Source organism: Parasteatoda tepidariorum, chromosome X1 (assembly GCF_043381705.1).
Source record: "Parasteatoda tepidariorum isolate YZ-2023 chromosome X1, CAS_Ptep_4.0, whole genome shotgun sequence".
NCBI lineage: Eukaryota > Metazoa > Arthropoda > Arachnida > Araneae > Theridiidae > Parasteatoda > Parasteatoda tepidariorum.
Window position 1 is genome coordinate 18,017,421 of NC_092214.1, and position 17,595 is coordinate 18,035,015.

Here is a 17,595-nt window from a genome sequence, read left to right on the forward strand (position 1 = left end):
AGATAGATAGATAGATAGATAGATAGATAGATAGATAGATAGATAGATAGATAGATAAAGTAAATTTTCGATTATAATAAATGAATTAAATATCAAGAGACAAAAAAAGTTACAAATAAAAACTAAATACAGAAATATTGAAACGTATTGTATGAAAAGATTGATACAATCTCGACAAAAGGCGGTTAAGACAAAACATAATAAAACAATGCTTAGCGTGAATTCAGACGGAAGATGGATTAGCTGTCAGATCCCATGTAAATGAGTTAACTGCAACTGTAGTGCGGTTGTAGATATCGTAAACAAAGACACGCATGTTTGCTTATTTGTCTTCCCAAGTCTGGTAACGAACGCAAATGCAGGCAATACCACTTTTCCGTTATCGAGACATTTTTACCAGACAATTGTGTTTACTAAGCTCTTAAGTAAATAAAGTCCGCTAATGTTTGGTTAAGGTTTCCATAATACATCTTTTAATATTTTATTTCTTTATTCTCTTGTTTCAAATATTTTCTTTTGATTATTTTGTGATAGCAGTTTTGTTATTGTTTATTCTTATACTAGTTACAAGCTGGTTATGATTTTAAAACATAATATAATGATGTTAAGTGCGCATGCTCAGTTTTTGTTTTCATGAAACTATCAACTATGAAAAATCTGAAAATCATTATGCCGAAAGATTGAAATTAACACTTTAGCCCTGTAGAAATACAGCAAAGTTAATAAAAATTCTAAGATCATGTGTATGAGACATGAATGTTTTTATTTCTCTCATATGTTGTGAAAATTTTTATAACAAAAATATTCCCATAGGTTAATTTAATAAAAATTATGTTCTGGTGCTAATTAAAATTTTTTAAAGTTAAATTACTTAAATTAACTATAAATTGCATAAATGTTTCTTAAAACTTTTCAAGTCATCATACGCAAAAAAAGGAGAAAAAAAACTATATGTTCCCGACAAGAACGAGCTGCTTCAAGTAGTCAATCAGGTGTACTTAATTTGCAAGGGAAGCTCGCTCTTCCCGAAAATCTTGCTTTTATTTCCCTGTATATCGTTTATTAAAAAGTTTCCATTTTCATTCATGTTTTACCAGTTTTAATATTTTAATACAATGTGTATTGAGTGTAAAAATAAGTGAAATTAAGATATTACGAAATGATATGAGAAAGTTGTTTCCTTCATATATTAAATAGACATGCATTTTCAACTTTCCTGAATACCGTGTTTGTTAATGAGTAAATTTTGATGAATTAAAAAAAATTGAATTTTTCCCCCCAGTTATTGCATAGGTAATAAAAAAATAGTGAGAATGATCATGCAAAGCGGGAATCCCACTACAAAAGCGAAAATAATTTGTAAAGTTTTAATCTCCTCAAATGTGTATTATAATGAGCCAATAATCTATTGCTGCTGTTGAGGAAATGATTAGTGGTAATAGAGGCGCTAGGACACGCGTTATATTTCCAGCATATCGAGGAATTGTGTGATCACCATCTGCAGCTACAAATTGTATCACTTTGCATTGTATGAAAGCATCATTTTAAACCGACGTTACATTCACTTAAAATGTCCTCATATGTGAACTAACTTATGAGGTATACGCAGACTGCAAGGCACTTCTCTTCATTTTCTCTTATAACTCTGAATTATGTCACTGTGTTCGCTAGTGTATTCTGAAGATATCACACATGTGCAGTGAGAGAAAAAAACGGACCATCCTGAATAACTTTTGACCTAATGATCAAATTTTTAGGTTCTATGACTCAATCTTAATGGTTCGAGGGGGTTTCCTCAAATATGTTAATTAATTAGTGAAGACGATATTTTAAGTAACGAAATCAGGCACAAAAACGTACTTTCGCTGAATAAACATACATTTGTTTTCCACGAATTCGGATTACTGACCTCCAAAATAAAAGGGGTAGCCGCAATTTGGTCAGGAGAGCAATCAAAAATTTGAACCTCTTAATGCTAATTTTACTTTTTACGAATTCGCAAATATCTCGAGAACTTTTAAAGCGAAATGAAAATTTTTGCACACAATTAAGAAATTAGTTTGACCAAAGATAATTCCGTGCAAAAATAAAATTTTTGTAAATATTTATTATTTTTTATTATTTTATTTATTAATAGTCGAAACAATTTTGAGTTATAGGATTTAAAGTTTCTTACTTCATTTTGAAGTATGAAATTTTGCATAGAAAAACATATTATTTGTGAGAAATCGACTGAATTGTTCCGGAAAATCGAATTTTAAAAAAGTCGTATACTTAAAACACGATTTCTCAGGAATCGTTCTACCGAATTTGCGGAAATTTTGTATTTTGACTTGTAAAATTAAAACGATGAAAAAAATTTATATCTTAGAATTCAAAATTTTCCGACTGTTATTGTATAAAATAATGAAAAGTAATAAATGCTTACAATTATCTTCGGACAAACGAATTTTATAAATGTGCAAAATTTTTCAATTCACTTAAAAAAGTTTCGACATATCGCGCAATACGAAAAAAGTAAAATTCACATGAAAGGATCCAAACTTTGGATCGCTTTCCTGATCGAATTATGGAGACCATATGTCCCAGATTGCCGCTACCCCCTAGCTGTTAGGGGTTAGAAATCCGAACCCGTTGAAAAAAAGGTATGTTTATTCAGAGAATTCAATATATTTATTCGCTTTTGTGTCTGATTTCAAAATTAAAAATATCATCTGCACTAATTAACTAGTATATTTGAGGTTAACCTCCCCCCAAAAAAACCTATTAAAATTGAGTCCTAGAACGTAAAGATGCGATCAAAAGTTATTCAGGGTGGTCTGTTTCTTTTAGCGCACAGTGCTCTTTTGTACAAACCTAATTTTATAACGATTATGTAGAAAAATTAATTTTCAAGCAAATCCGTAAAATCATTGTGGTTACTAAGTTAAGTGACAGACAAAATGATCCAATCGTTGCTGAAACGATCTCTAATAGTATGAACGACATTCATAATAGTTCCCGAAGTTAGTCTTTCTATAAAGTAATACTGCTATTTTTTCTACAAAAGAAAAAGTTGATGCATTCAAAAGCTGCTTTGGTCAAGAGTCTGAAAGCCTTTTTAGAAAAATATATGTAGTTTTCCACAATGGATTTAGACAAAGCCCGTATGGACTATTTGTTAACAGCTTTCAAATAAAGTATAACTACAAAAAAGGGAAATACCAATGACCCTGAAAACAATAAAAATCTACACAATGCATTAAAAGATAATAAAAACTTTCAGTAAAGTACTTTGTTTCTAACTTTTTATTTACAGATACTACCACTTATCAAAAAACTGTTCCATGTTCCAATTTTTTTTCATTTCAGTCTTCAGCAAAAATGGATTTAAAAGATAAGAATATTACTGATAATGCGAAAAGAAAGAAAAATTTGATTCATGTTTTCAACGAAAAGATAAAAAAATAAATTTGATGTTCTTTTGAATTACTCTTCCAAAACCATTACGAAGGAAAAATAAATCGTTACTTCTTTTTCAAAAAAGAAATTTTTTAATAATCTTCTTGGGAAATGAATCATCTTAAAATATTGCGTCATTCACTTTTTTTAAAATATTATGATGAACTTAAGTACTGGATTATCTTCTTCCATCCATAGATTTTTCTCTTAATAATAAATAAATTAGTCTTCGTAAAAATTTATGCCGTTAAGTAGATATTTTTTCAATTTAAAAGTTAGTCTCAACTGCAATCGTAATAAGTATTTTGATGAAAAGAATAATAATTTTAAATCGATCGATATAAATTAACAATTATGCGATGAAGAAATTAAAAGTGCATTTTTTTTTTTTTGTTATTTGATTCATGAAATTGTTCAATACGATTTAAAAATCAATAAAAAAATACAACTCAAACTCAGTTAATTTTTTCCCTTCTTTTTTTTTTAAAAAAATCGTTTCTATTTCTTAATATTATTTGAACATTCTTTTCTTTAATAATTTAAATTTCTTTATATTCTTTCCTTTTTAAAAATTGTTTAAATTTTTTTGCTGTTTTACCTTTTTTTTCGCTTTTTCTCATTTTATGCGGTTGTTTTCTATGCATTATTTTGCTTACACTATCTGTTCTAAAGCATCCAGACATCTTAACATTAGTCTTTCTTTTGAACCAATGACAGCCTGCACGTGCCAGGAGACATTTTCCACTCGTTTTTGGTCCCGCAGTGGACTGATCGTTAAGACACGGTTCCCAGCAGATCACCGAAGTCAAGCATCACTGGCTACGGTCAATGTGCGGGTGGGTGACCACTTAGATCAGTCTGCGTAGGGACCCAGGGAGTGCGGTATTGGTCCTCGTTAAACTGTTCTACCGTAAAGTGTTCGACTTCGCGTGCAGGTCATCAGGCTACTGAAGCGGGGATGCCATCTCCTCCGCAGAGGATCAAAATTGTGATGGCATGTCTTCGGATCATCCTCAGGGATGTTTCCCAGACCGTCGCCAATAGCCCATTGTGCAGCTCCAGTGCGACGTAAATGAACAACAACAGCAACAACCCGTTTTTGAGAGTTGTTTTTAAGAATAGACTTCCAGGCGTCCCATCACAGCTAGAGTGGATGTTGCTTGTGAGGATGGTCGATCGCTACGTAATCTGCGTTCTAATTTGTTCTAACTCTTTGGAACTTAAAATCGGGATTCTGAGAAGTCCAGTTTTTGACTACCCATTTCGCCAAACTATGGCTGCACAAATTTTGATGAGTGGGAAAGTTATCCTGCTAAAAGAAAAATGGGCCTTCCAAGAAATATTGTCAAAGAATTGTTTGTATGAATGGGTCCGCCCTATAAACGGGTGCGACGTATGGTAAGGCAGTCGGATTCTTGGCCATAGATGGCGCCACTGAAAAACAAGAAACGCATACTCTGCCTTAAAAATTTGCTCGCTTTCGCCAAGCATGCTAGCCCGTGTGGCAAGTGGCATTAGAGCCAACCAACCATATAAATCTCAGTATTGGCTCATATGAATCTTGTTGCTCAGTATTGTCTCATTGACATATAAATCTCAGTAATCATCAATAGTGCGAGACTCAGATATATCTCAGAGTTTATATTTCCAACCATAGAAACACAGGATCTAAACCTTAATACTGCCACAGATGTACAGATATTTTTAGACAGATAGTGTATGTATACACTATACTATACATATTTCTTCGCTTAAACACATGCGAATCATAAGTATATACGATGACAACGAAAGAATTAAACGCCTAAAATGGCAATTGATTGGTCATACTCTTTCAACTTTCTTTTTTTAATCAATATTTTTTTTAATACTTCATTTTTGAATAATTGTTTCAATGTTCATGATATTTTATTTTTATTTCACTTTTTCTCTATTTGAAAGGTTAAGCTGTAGCTTTTTTTTCAATGTTCGACGCACACTATCTGGCTTGATGTATCAAGACATAGGAATCGGCTTCGTTTTCTTTCGAAAAAATTTGGAATTTGCTTCTTTTTATTTGGACGAATTCCGTATCAAGCAGTAGATTGATAATGATAAAAAATGATGATGATGACATGCATATGATTTGTTTTTTTTTTTTGCTTTTTTCTCAGAGAACTGAAGTATGTCCTTTATTTCTACAGTTAACTATTTTACAAGTGTCTGTTAACTTTTCAGTATAACATATTACCTCTACAAAATTGAACTGTTTATTATATACTAATCAAATGAAGTATTCGTTATACATTTATCAAAAATAAGTGCATAAAATTATTTACCTTATATTACTGGAAGGAATTCATATAGTATTGGAATATTTCGCAAATTTATCGATATCTTCTGGTTATCTAAGCTCAGAACAGCTGAAGAGCATCTATCACAGATCTAAAAAAAAACGTAAAACAATAGTATCATTATTAGGAAGCTTTCAATAAATGTATAGAAATAAATTTATGCTATAACATATATTTTATATTACAAAATATCGTTTAGTTCGAAGTTGATTTAAATTATCATGAACTGTAAACAATCATTAAAAGAGGACTTTCCTTAAAACTGACATTTATGCAGATTATTTTGATTTTTTTAAAACTGCTTTGACAGAAGGATCAGAATTGAATCGCCCTAATCACATTTTTTTCGAGAAGTAGTAGGCAGCACTGAAGCCCTTTCATCGATTCAATTGTTTCTTTCCGTGCCACATTGCCAAAGTACACCCTTGTGCAAATTAATTGAAACAAACTCAATAAATTCAGAAAACTAAGAGAAAATGCTATTTTATTTAAATTTATACAAACTCAAAAATTTTTAGTACATAATATGACACACTTTATTAACATTTGGACACGATTCGGCATGGATTCCACTAATTTTTTACAGTCACTTATAATATTTGTGTCCTTGTACCACACATGAATTAACGCCGTGATTAGCTTCTCCATTGTACAGTCCATATTTAATAAGCGATTCTTGCATATGGCCCAGAGATTCTCAATTGGGTTGATATCCGGAGAGTTCCCTGGCCATTCCAATGTCTCAATTTGATTCTCAGACATAAATTTCTTGACAATTTTGGAGGTATGGCAAGGAGCTAAATCCTGTTGAAAAATCCCTGTTTCATCAGGGTATCGTTTATTCAACTCTGGAACAACTTTTTTACCCAGAATAGTAATGTACTGCTCAGAATGCATCATACCGTCAATAGGCTGCAAAGGTTCCCATTGTACCAGAAACAACCCCAAAACATCTTCTTTAAAAAACACGAAAAAAAAAGTTTGTTTCAATTAATTTGCACAAGGGTGTAAGTAGTTGTAGAATCAGCTTTCGAGTAAGCGGTGTGTGTATATCAAGAGACCGACTCATCACCAAATTCTATCAAATTTGCAATCAAAATCCCAATTCGACAGAAAACTGCTATTTGTATTAGTTAAGATGGTCATACATGTGGATAGTTTGTTCGGTAGGGATAGTTGAGGCAAAGAATATAGAAGGAAGAAGAGGTCCAGCTCTATGAATACTTAACTAACGCGGGGAACTTCTCGGTGAGAAACGCTATATCAGAAAAACAACTTACACAGTGAGCAACATACTCAGATTTAGCAGAGCGTCGTTTGAACTAAGACGCAGCCCTTGCGCATAAGAAGCAAAGTGACAGTCAAAGGGTACGTCACCTGTGAGCCACATGATAACTCTACATGTATGGTTGCATAAGCTGCTTCCCACCACCTGCTATTTAATACTTTCTTTCAATGTTAAAATGTGTTAGCAGATTTAATTAACATGGATGATATAAATGCATTCTCCTGGAAATACCTTAATTAATAGTACAGTACCGTTTATCAATAGCGTAAAAATACATAACAACCAACAATAAATAAAAACTTCTCTCCTTCACCCCAATGCTCTCCCGACCCCAGTAGTGGTCAGGAGAGTGCAAACTCGTTTTAAAAACCTGTGCTGTTGTGTCCCTAAATGTTGTTTTTTTATACTCAGGGACCGCACCTAACTTACACTGAGGACTGATTTACATTATGTCAATAGGAGCTAGACTTCTTTCCCTATGTATATTTTTGATTGAGGGTATTTAAGCAAATGCGTGGTTCTGAATCACTTGGATAGCATTACTGCTAAATGTCTAAAGACGTGCAGTGTTACTAGTTTACGTTCCATTTCAACTTCCTAGAGAGACATCACTTTTGTCTTAAGAATATCAGTTTTGCATTTTGAGGATAAAAAGTCAGTTTTCAACCTAAGTGGTACTTCGTAACCCAAAAATATGAGAGGTGTCTATGATATATTTGAACTAAAAAAAATAGTTTTTACAATTTTTGTGTTTTTACTCGTAAACTTAAAATTTCGAGGCAATATTTCTCACAGAAGATATTATTTGATCTGATAAAAATTAGTAATGTTCTAGTGGATTGTCCACTTTTGTCGGGTATTACATTGAGCTCATATAAGAATCTACACGAATTTGGAGTTGAACAACACAAACAATTGAGTGAATGATCAATTTACTTTAAGTCAACATAAATAGAGCGTTCATGAATACTTCAAATTCTGCATAGCAATCTAATAACTAATAACGGAAAATGCATACACCAAGCTCACGTGCATTTACACCATTCGTGGATTATTTTCACTTTCAAAAAGGCCAATTTGAAATTAGTGCAAAATGTTATGAATTTGTTTTTGCCTAGCACACTTTTACAAATCGACAGCAAAAGTTGCACCGTTATGAAATTTATGCAGTCTTTTAGTTAAGTAAAAAAGATAATTATATTTAAAATTTAGCTAACTGTCAATTGTATTAATTAATTTTATAATGTTTAATTTCTATTTGCTTTGGTTATGTTACAAATTCATCGCAATATTCTCTTTTGTTTGCTTATGTTTGACTTACAAACTAATTTTATTTATTATATTTCAATAATTAGTTTGTGCATGCATCATAAACTAACTGTCTAACTTTTAACTGTATCAGTATAAATCTTTACTGAATTTTATAAGTATTCCACTTATTGCTGTAATAAACTTTAGTGTTACTGATACACTAAAGTTTATAAGAACAATAAGGGATAATGCTACACTTAGGTGTTAAGTTACACTAAATTTTTTTACTTTATACATTGCACAATATAACAAACACACACACAAGAAGAAAAAAAACATTTGACGAAAGGTATTTAAATTGGTATAAAAAAGCCCTAAATGTTTTCAGCAAAAGCAACAAAGATCCTACTTCGGAATGAACAGATAAAAACTGCTCAAGTACAAATGTACAAAAGGTTTATTATTATTTAAAAGTTTGATTTAAAAATATAAGATTAAGTATACATTTTAAAATCTTTATGTAATAAAAATTGAGACTAGAACTTTCTGAAATTTTTGTCTTTTTCCTTGAAAATGTAATTAAATAAACGATTTTTATGGAAGTATATGCCATATTGATACATATGAATAAAGTTTTTCCTACAATGGCAATTTTTAGTAGCTTTTATCAATTGATGATTTTTTCCATTAACAAAACCTATTCAATGGTTTCTTAGCAAAATATTAAATTGTATCTTCTTAACTTTTTTTTAAATTGCTAAATATGTTCCTAAAGATCTTATAATAACTCTTTACACAATTTCTCATTATGTCTTAATAGTATTGTTTAGTTTAAGCTTATAAAAAATAAATTTCTCGATTTAAGAAATGTTTTTATTTTAAGTCTGTTTACTCTATTTTTAATTAAATGCTTATATTAAAAGAGAAGTTGTCTTATGCCTTTTTAATATTGTTAAGAATAACGTAAATTAAAACATCGGTAACAATTGATTAAATATTTAATTTTAGTGTCTCAAAACAGGAGACATTTTGCACCAATGGACAGAGGAGACATTTTACTCTAAAAGCTATAAATATTTTAAGAGGTAAAAGAGGGAATTATTAATTTTTAACTTAATAGATTTAAAGAAAAATCCCTCTTAGAATTATTTAACTCGGTTATTCCTACTTCACTGAAAAATATGTTAAAAGAAAAATCTTTAATGAATTTCTGTGAAAACTCGATATTTTATAAGTTGGTATATATTTAATAGCCTTTTAATAATTCATGAAACTTTCCGTGCATGCCTTTAGTTATGAAATAATGAGCTAAGGCATTAAAATTCATGATTCGCTTACACTAGCTTGTGTAAGTTGTCCTTAAAATCTAATAAGAATAAATTATTTTGAATAGACATTATTATGCATAAACATTGTAAATAAATAAACAATTACTTTTCTATTTTTATCATATTTTGGACATGATAAACTTTAGTTTGCATATTTGTTTGAATATTTGTATATTACGTTATAAGTTTGCTCGAAGGAGGTTCATAATAAAAACTGTAATTACAATAAATAGTCGTGCAGAATTATATACTAAATTACAGAAAGAATTAAGTAAGCAACGATTATTCAAAATATTTTTGCTTAAATGAATGAATCATGAAAAGCTTATTTTCCATTGCAACCCTCCTTTTTCCTACGCATTTTTTTAAAAAAAAATATACAGGGATACGAAATGGCATTATCCTTGGCTTTCCCATTGATGGTATGTTGATTAATATCGTACTTTATATATGAAGATTAATAGGTGGTTATTTAAGTTTCTGTTTACTAGTTTTGTTTTGTTGATTAATCCCTTCTCGTCTTATTACATTATTTAAAATCCACATTCACTTTGTAACGCCATCTTGAACGTAAATGCAAACAATCTAGTGTTCTTGATATAGTAAGTACGCCAAAATAGGCGTTTTTGGAAGCGAAAGTGATTCACGAATGGTGTGAATGCGTGTGAGATTAGTGTAAGGACTTCACCCTAATTAGTATATATGAAAGGTCAATTTGGTGTAAACTTAAAATAAAGTGCTCCTTCATATTTTTTATTTGTTCAACACTGAATTCAGAGAAATAAATCAGCAGAGTTTTTAAAGTGTGTGTTTTCAATTAAATAATAAAGATTATTATGAACTGCTAAGACGATTTACATAAATCTGTTAATTTTATTTCTGCTCTTTTTTGTTCTATAAAGTCTAATTCAAATTTGTTTTATTGTTCTCTTTTTCTGATGTGTGTAGGGTTGATAAAAAACTGATTTTTACGAAATTTTATAACTTTTATTATGAATAAATATAATAGTTTTTATTATTCTAATATTATACTTAATTACTTTAGAATTATAAAGTGAATTACAACTCGTTGATTTATGCACTCTAAATTTACAGTTATTGCTGTATATTGTAGCGCAAAAATAGCTTTGCCGATATTTACTTGATACTTGTATTATATCTTACTGCTATGTTTTTTGTTTCAAGTTTTGTTGTTTCTAATCACCAAAAATGATGGCAATTTGTTTACACCAAAAAAAAGTGTAATGGAACATTTTTGCTGGAACATACACATAGTTTCCATGACTTTTGGTATTAAGATACACGAAATTTTTTACAGTTCATGTCTATTCAGAATCTTTCCTGTTCATTTTGCAACAAAATTTAGTATTGTGTAGCTAAAAGATTCAACGCTGAATCCTTAAAATTTTCACTCCATAATTGAACTAAGAATAAAAGTCTCTTTAAAATTGTTGATCGATTTTCCTTAAATGCTTCACTAATGAGAGAAGAAAAAGTTTGTGCTTGACAGTTTTCTTCATTTTTAAATAAATTGGACTAATGCTTTGTTAGTCCAAAAAAGGGAGACTTTATTTAAATGAACAATACTTAAATTAAATTATATTACTATTTTTAAAGGTAATATTAGGAAAACCTCGATAATTCTTTTTAAAACGAGACATATATAATTTAGTAAAATGGGATAAAATACGTGTAAAACTCTTTGATTATGGCAGTATTTATAAGATATGGCAATAATTGAATCACAAAATATGTTTCGTAAACTTTATGTTTCATAAACATTAAGATAATTTAATAATACAAACAATTTGCTTTTTTAATTTCAGGCGCATTATTTTTGAATTGAGAAAAAAATTCTGATAAAATTAGTCTATTTTACAGTAATAACATTTCGAGTGAAAAAAACATATTCTGGTTAATAAAACCAAAATATACGGTATTTAAACTATTCATTTGGTAATTTTTCCGTTCATATATTAATTGTTTAACAGAAAATTCGGAAGTCAAAATTATAGATCTTATTACCTCACATTCATTAAAATATACAAAACTGAAAAGTAAATTTAACCAAATTAATGGTTTTTATGCTTCCTCTGAGGTATCCTGATAAAATTATGAAATTTTACCACACTTACCAAATTTTATCACAGGTTATAAAGCCATATTTGCTTGGTAATTTTAACAAAATCATTACCAAAGCTTTGGTAAAATTTATCGAGCTTTTTATTGTTCCCATAAGGCCAAAAAACATGGTAAATTTCACCATATTCAGGTAGTTTTGACTATACTTTTTTCCTCAGTTTTATTTAAGAAAAAAAATTCAACTTTCTTAAAAAAGTTTCAAAATAATCTTTGCTACAATAATAATAATTTCTAAATAATCTTTGATACAATTTAGAAACTATTATTGCTATGAAGTAAATTGTACAAAACTTATTTATGAATTTAATTTAAACTTCATTTGATCGTATACCTAAAATCTGTAGCTAAACATGACAACAATGAATTTTGTACTCATTTGCATATTACTATATGTATAAGGAAGTATACATTAAATTCAAGTAAGTAAGTAATTTTAGTAAGACATCAATTTAATGTTTTTAATTTTACGGATAATTTTAAAAAAAGGTTTAGTTTGAAGTTTTTAAACTAAAGTGGAACTAGTTTTTTGTTTTAAAAATCGAGACTGTATCTTTAGAAAGTATGACACAAAAAGGGACAAAATCTAACTTATTACAATAATTCATTATTATTTAAACGGTAATTAAACTAAGTTAAAATCAAGATTAAATATATTAATAATTACTTGCAATCGTAGATCATTTTTATTTGTCTTGATATTTTAGTAATTGTATTTATAGCGAGAGTATGAGTTATGATTGCTTATAATCAGAATTAAGACTGTAATCATTAATAATGATTAATTGCAATTATAAGCAATTGATTACTTATTGATTATTATTGATTATTATAGCAGTTGAACTTAGGTATACTCAAAGAATCAGGCTATGATTCAGAGCACAGGAGATAAAATCTACCGATTTAATTTTGCTTCCTTTCTAGAATAAATTTTTTTGCCAATTTCTATTTCTTCTTCGATATGAGTCTTTGTTTATTTCACTATTGCTCTGCTATTTATGTTTTAATTTTTACGAAAAATAGAGGTAGTGGAGGAGTCGCAAGTCTTTTACGGATAATATAATAATTTACCTAATATTGCATATTTTATTCACTTTAAAAAGCCTTTGTCTTAATCCTGCCAGCAGCCAACGAACATCTCTTTACTGTACTCCTGTCTTCACATCCTCTTAGAAACAATGCATTTTGCTCAAAAATGGGTATATGCTGTTTAAATTTTGAATACATGGTTTTGAATAGATGGGGTTTTCAAATTTGACTACAATTTGTTTCGGAATTATTTCGACACAATTATTGCTCATTTTTGAGAAGTCCTTTTGAACAATGCAATTTTGAAGCAAATGAAGGGGGTATGAAATATATAGTTATTTGACAAGTACCATGGTTTTTCTCTTCTATTTAGTGTAACACTTTAGAAATGTATCGCAGTTATTTTTGTGATCGTAAAAATATATCTAATTTAAGAACAGAAAAACAGATATCAGCTAAGTGCCAACCGCTTATAGTTCTGTCTTAATTCAATTTTGAAACATTCCTTTTGGAATTTTCCTCTTAAATTCCCTCTTTCAATTGAATCAGTGGTATAAAAAAAGAAACAAATGACGAGGAAATGTCCCTAAAAATATACTCTAAACGTTTCTCATTCAAACTTGGAAACCTTTTTTTTTCTAAAGCGATGCAACTTAATTATTTTACGTTGTTCGGCTTTTTTTTCGACTGCATCGACTTTTTTTCCTGATTTTGCGTGCCTTGCAAAACTGTTAAAAATTTTTACTTTTGTGTTTAGTCATAAAAATGATGCTTTAACCTTCAGTACTATCCTTAATGTAAAATATTTCCGATGCACTTCCGTTTTTAAAGCTTAATGCCGAAGAGCTCTGTACATTGTTATAGGCCAGATCCTAAATACTAGCTAAATGCGGAAATAATTTTGGGGAAATTTGGATGTTGCTTTAAAAGTTGTGGTTTAGGCCCAATATAGATGCCTGAAGTTTCCTTCCTGCGCAGAAATGAGCCTCTGTCGCCTTCCAAATGATGCCATAATCAGCGTTAAAAAATACATAGATACAAAGCAATATTTCACTTGACTAGATAGTGATATTTAAATTTTCTACTCCCCTCAGTAAATTTAAAACTCTACATGAAAGTGAGGTGAACGCCAAGCCTAGAACTTTGGTCCGAAGCACAGTTTGAGAAGCAAAACATTATTGCAAAAGGATTTCGATCTCTATCAAAACAATAAAAAAATATACTAAATTTCCTTAAAAACTCATTGCCTATAAACTTTCCATTTGTTATCCCCGCAATTATTTTTTCATCAAGCTTTTTTTTTGTAATATAGGAACTGGCTTATTAGATAACAAACCGAAAAAGTTTCTGAGCATTGAGTTTTTCAGTAATTTTATATTTTTTGCGTTGTTTTGATAGAGATCGAAATCTTTTTCAACAATGATGTGTTAAAAATGCAAGAGCATACTAATTATGAATTTAAATTTTTTAAAAAACACTCCTAATTTTACAACAAAAAGCACTCCTTTTTCAATCCTTTTTTTGGTCTTCCTGATCTAATTTATAGTTTTTTGATACATCGATGACATCACAATCTTTTTCAAATTAACAGAATAATTGCATTATTTTGAAGGGTAAACAAAATTCCTTAAAAAGGTGGAAAACTGTGTTCACACTTTTACGGATAATGGAGTAAGTTAAAACTTTTCTAACAATTTTTGAAACTTTGTGATTATTACAGAGGTCATATATTTCTTAAGTTCCTGTGATTATTTGTGTTATTTCATCCATACCTAGTAAGGTGTGGATGAAACTAAAATTATTCTAAATTTTGAAAATAAATGTCTTGTTTTAGACTATTTCTTTCCTATTTAATATAGTCGCGTCCAAAAATTATGAATTCTTAGTACGCATACTTAAATAAATAAATAATTATATACGACACAGCTTCTTAAACAATTAATTTTAAAATTGAATGAACAATTTTTTTTTCTTAAACGGTTCCAAACATCACAACTTGTTTGATTTAAAATATAAACATAAAAAAATGCATCAAACAAAAATATTTTGAAAATAAAATCTCTTATGTTTAATAAGTTTGCATGTTATTCAAATATACATTCACACTCAAATACTTTAAAATAAATTGCAGAAAAAAATCCTGTCCTCATAAAAAAATGGTTTAAGGATCTTGAGAATTGGCACTGGTCATAATAAATGCCATCCTGAGGCTTCTTGAACCTACCAATTGACATTGGGGAAGGTCAAAACCCAATTGTTAAGCTCTATAAAATTCACCGATAAAACGAAACCTTCCAGGCGAAAGTTAAATTCTCAAAAAAAAAAAAAAAAAAAAAACTTTTATGCCTTTTTTAGATAAATCAATATACTTCTTTTTCTGGTGATGTAAATCAGCATGGCTTTGGTAAATATAAATACCATCCTTGATTTAAAAACTTGATAGGTGGAAAACGACTTATTTACGGAAATATATTTTTTTCCAGATATTCAGTTTAATGTATTTTCATTGCATTTTAGGAAATACTTATAGTTCAGATTCTAAGATACTTTTAAACAGTAAATAATTGTTTTTGGCTCATACTTTTAAAATATACATCGATGAAAACATTAATGCTGTTGTCAAATTAATCCGGTTCTTTGTAAATATTGCTGGCAATTTGAATTACACTAGACTGATTGGAAAAGTCTTCTGTATTTTTCAATTTCATTGCTTTTTCTTATTAGGTTTTTTACAATCAGTCTATCGAAAATAATTTATTTAAGAAGTTAATTCAAAAAAGGGCAAAGAGTTACTTAATCAAACTGAATTTGCTTAGGGTTAATGCTATAAATATCTAATAAGGCTGTTTGAAATTCGCCTTCACTACTCTGAGGCTTATCGCTAACTTGCTGAAATAGATTTGGGTATTTTAACGAAATAATATATTTTCTAATTAACCTAATGTTACGTGAGATCACAACAATAAGTCTAAAAAGAGTCAAGATTATTAAAAAATGGTGGCGAATTTTTCACTAGTCTCTAAATTAGATCACTACAATAGGCGTAAAATGTATCAAGGAGCGTAAAAAAAACATGACTTTTCCATTTTGTCTTGTGCATTACAAAAGGACGATGTCTCTTTGCAAAGAACCGATTCATCTAATTGCTTACGCATTACTACCATATTATCCATTTAGGAATGAGGTATTAATTCTAAATACCAAATTTTGACGACTTAAAATCAGTGGCGTTTATGAATGGATAAGTTTACTTTCCGTCTCAAGTGCTGGACAAAAGTAACAAGAACTAAATTTAAAAGAGTGCAATGACTAGTTTTATTTGTAACTTTTTCACAAATTTAATGAAAAAAATTATTGTAACTTGAAACGAAAATGTTGAATAAATCGTTATTTTCCTTTTCGATGTTTTTTTAAGAAAAATGTTCTTAATTTCTTTTACTCATTCTTTAATAATAAATATTTTGTATTTTTATTTCGCTTTATTTTATTTTATTTGTATTTGATTGTAGATGTACACTGTACAGATGCATAAATTGCGGTAAAAAGTATCGTCGCTCAGTGTGCCTGTTCTTTTTACCGTCAAATTCATCTTTACCGGAGCATACGGAAAAAGATACAGTGTAATTTTTACAGTAATATTTATGGTAAAATCATTCTCATTTAATAAATGATTTTATTAAATGAGAATGATACTGTAAAAATTACGTAAAATTACTGTAAAAACTGTAAACTGTCCATACTGTCCATACTGTCATACTAAAAAAACTGTCCATACTGTAAAAATTACGATATTATATTTTATGGTAAAAATGGATTTTATGGTGAAATGAAGTTTACTGGTGATGTACCGAAAGTGCCTGTACATTATACCGTAATTTAATTCAGCGTTTTTCTGCAGAGTATATGATTGTATCGGATTGCATTTTTTTGAACATTGATCGTTATATTACATTACAAGAGACACAAAACTAGATACTTCAAGTAACGAAATAGGCAATCATGTTAAATTTCTGCATAAATGCACAATCTATAAATTATGATGCGCTAAATGTTTCTTTTCTTCCTTATTTCTCATTTGTTGATTTTGCTTTGGTTATAAGAACAGTTGTCACAAAAATTTCCTTTTCTTGCAAAGTTACATCTGACATTTTTCAAACTTGTTTTTCAGCATTGTTTACTTCATACAATATCTACATGCACAACTGGCAAAATAGGTTGATAAAAATTCAGCGATATACCTACATAAAAAAAAAAAAATTTATAAACTATACAATTTGAAAAAAAAATGCAATTTTTCGAAACTACAACAGAAATTGAAGCTTTACTGTTATTTCTAATGATACAATACTAATTTTGAAGATTGAAAAAATTTACAAACTCTTACACTTTCCTCCATTTTCCATAAAATCTTTAAAAGAACAATTAAAAGTTAACATCAGCGCCTGAATTTCACACTTAAAGAGTATGGATTAGAGGCAAAGACTAAAAGAATACTCAATAGACTAACATTAAATCCATATATAAAAGATTTGACCTCAAATAATTAATTACAAAAAAATTTAAATTGTTTTCAAATAATATCATTGGTAATCGATTTTTAAAAACACTTTAACATGTGATCTTTGAGCATCAGTTTTTAGTTATCACTTAGTCTGAACAGCAGTTCTTATACATCATTATCAGAGGAGAAATATTATGTTGAAGATAAATATTCTTAGTTAAAAGTTATCTATACAAAACTAAATAATACCACCAAATTTTAGTATTAATTCTAAATACCAAATTT

The 17,595-nt window shown here is 29.2% G+C and overlaps 1 protein-coding gene across 1 annotated transcript in view; it reads right to left on the reverse strand.

Annotated features, from left to right (window-relative positions):
* The window catches only part of LOC107455465 (synapsin), a 283,672-nt gene that overhangs the window by 191,397 nt on the left and 74,680 nt on the right, over positions 1 to 17,595 (reverse strand). Inside the window, exon 2 of the mRNA XM_071187941.1 lies at positions 5,760 to 5,865. The gene's annotated coding sequence lies outside the window, so the exon portion shown is untranslated. The remainder of the gene's footprint in view (positions 1 to 5,759; positions 5,866 to 17,595) is intronic.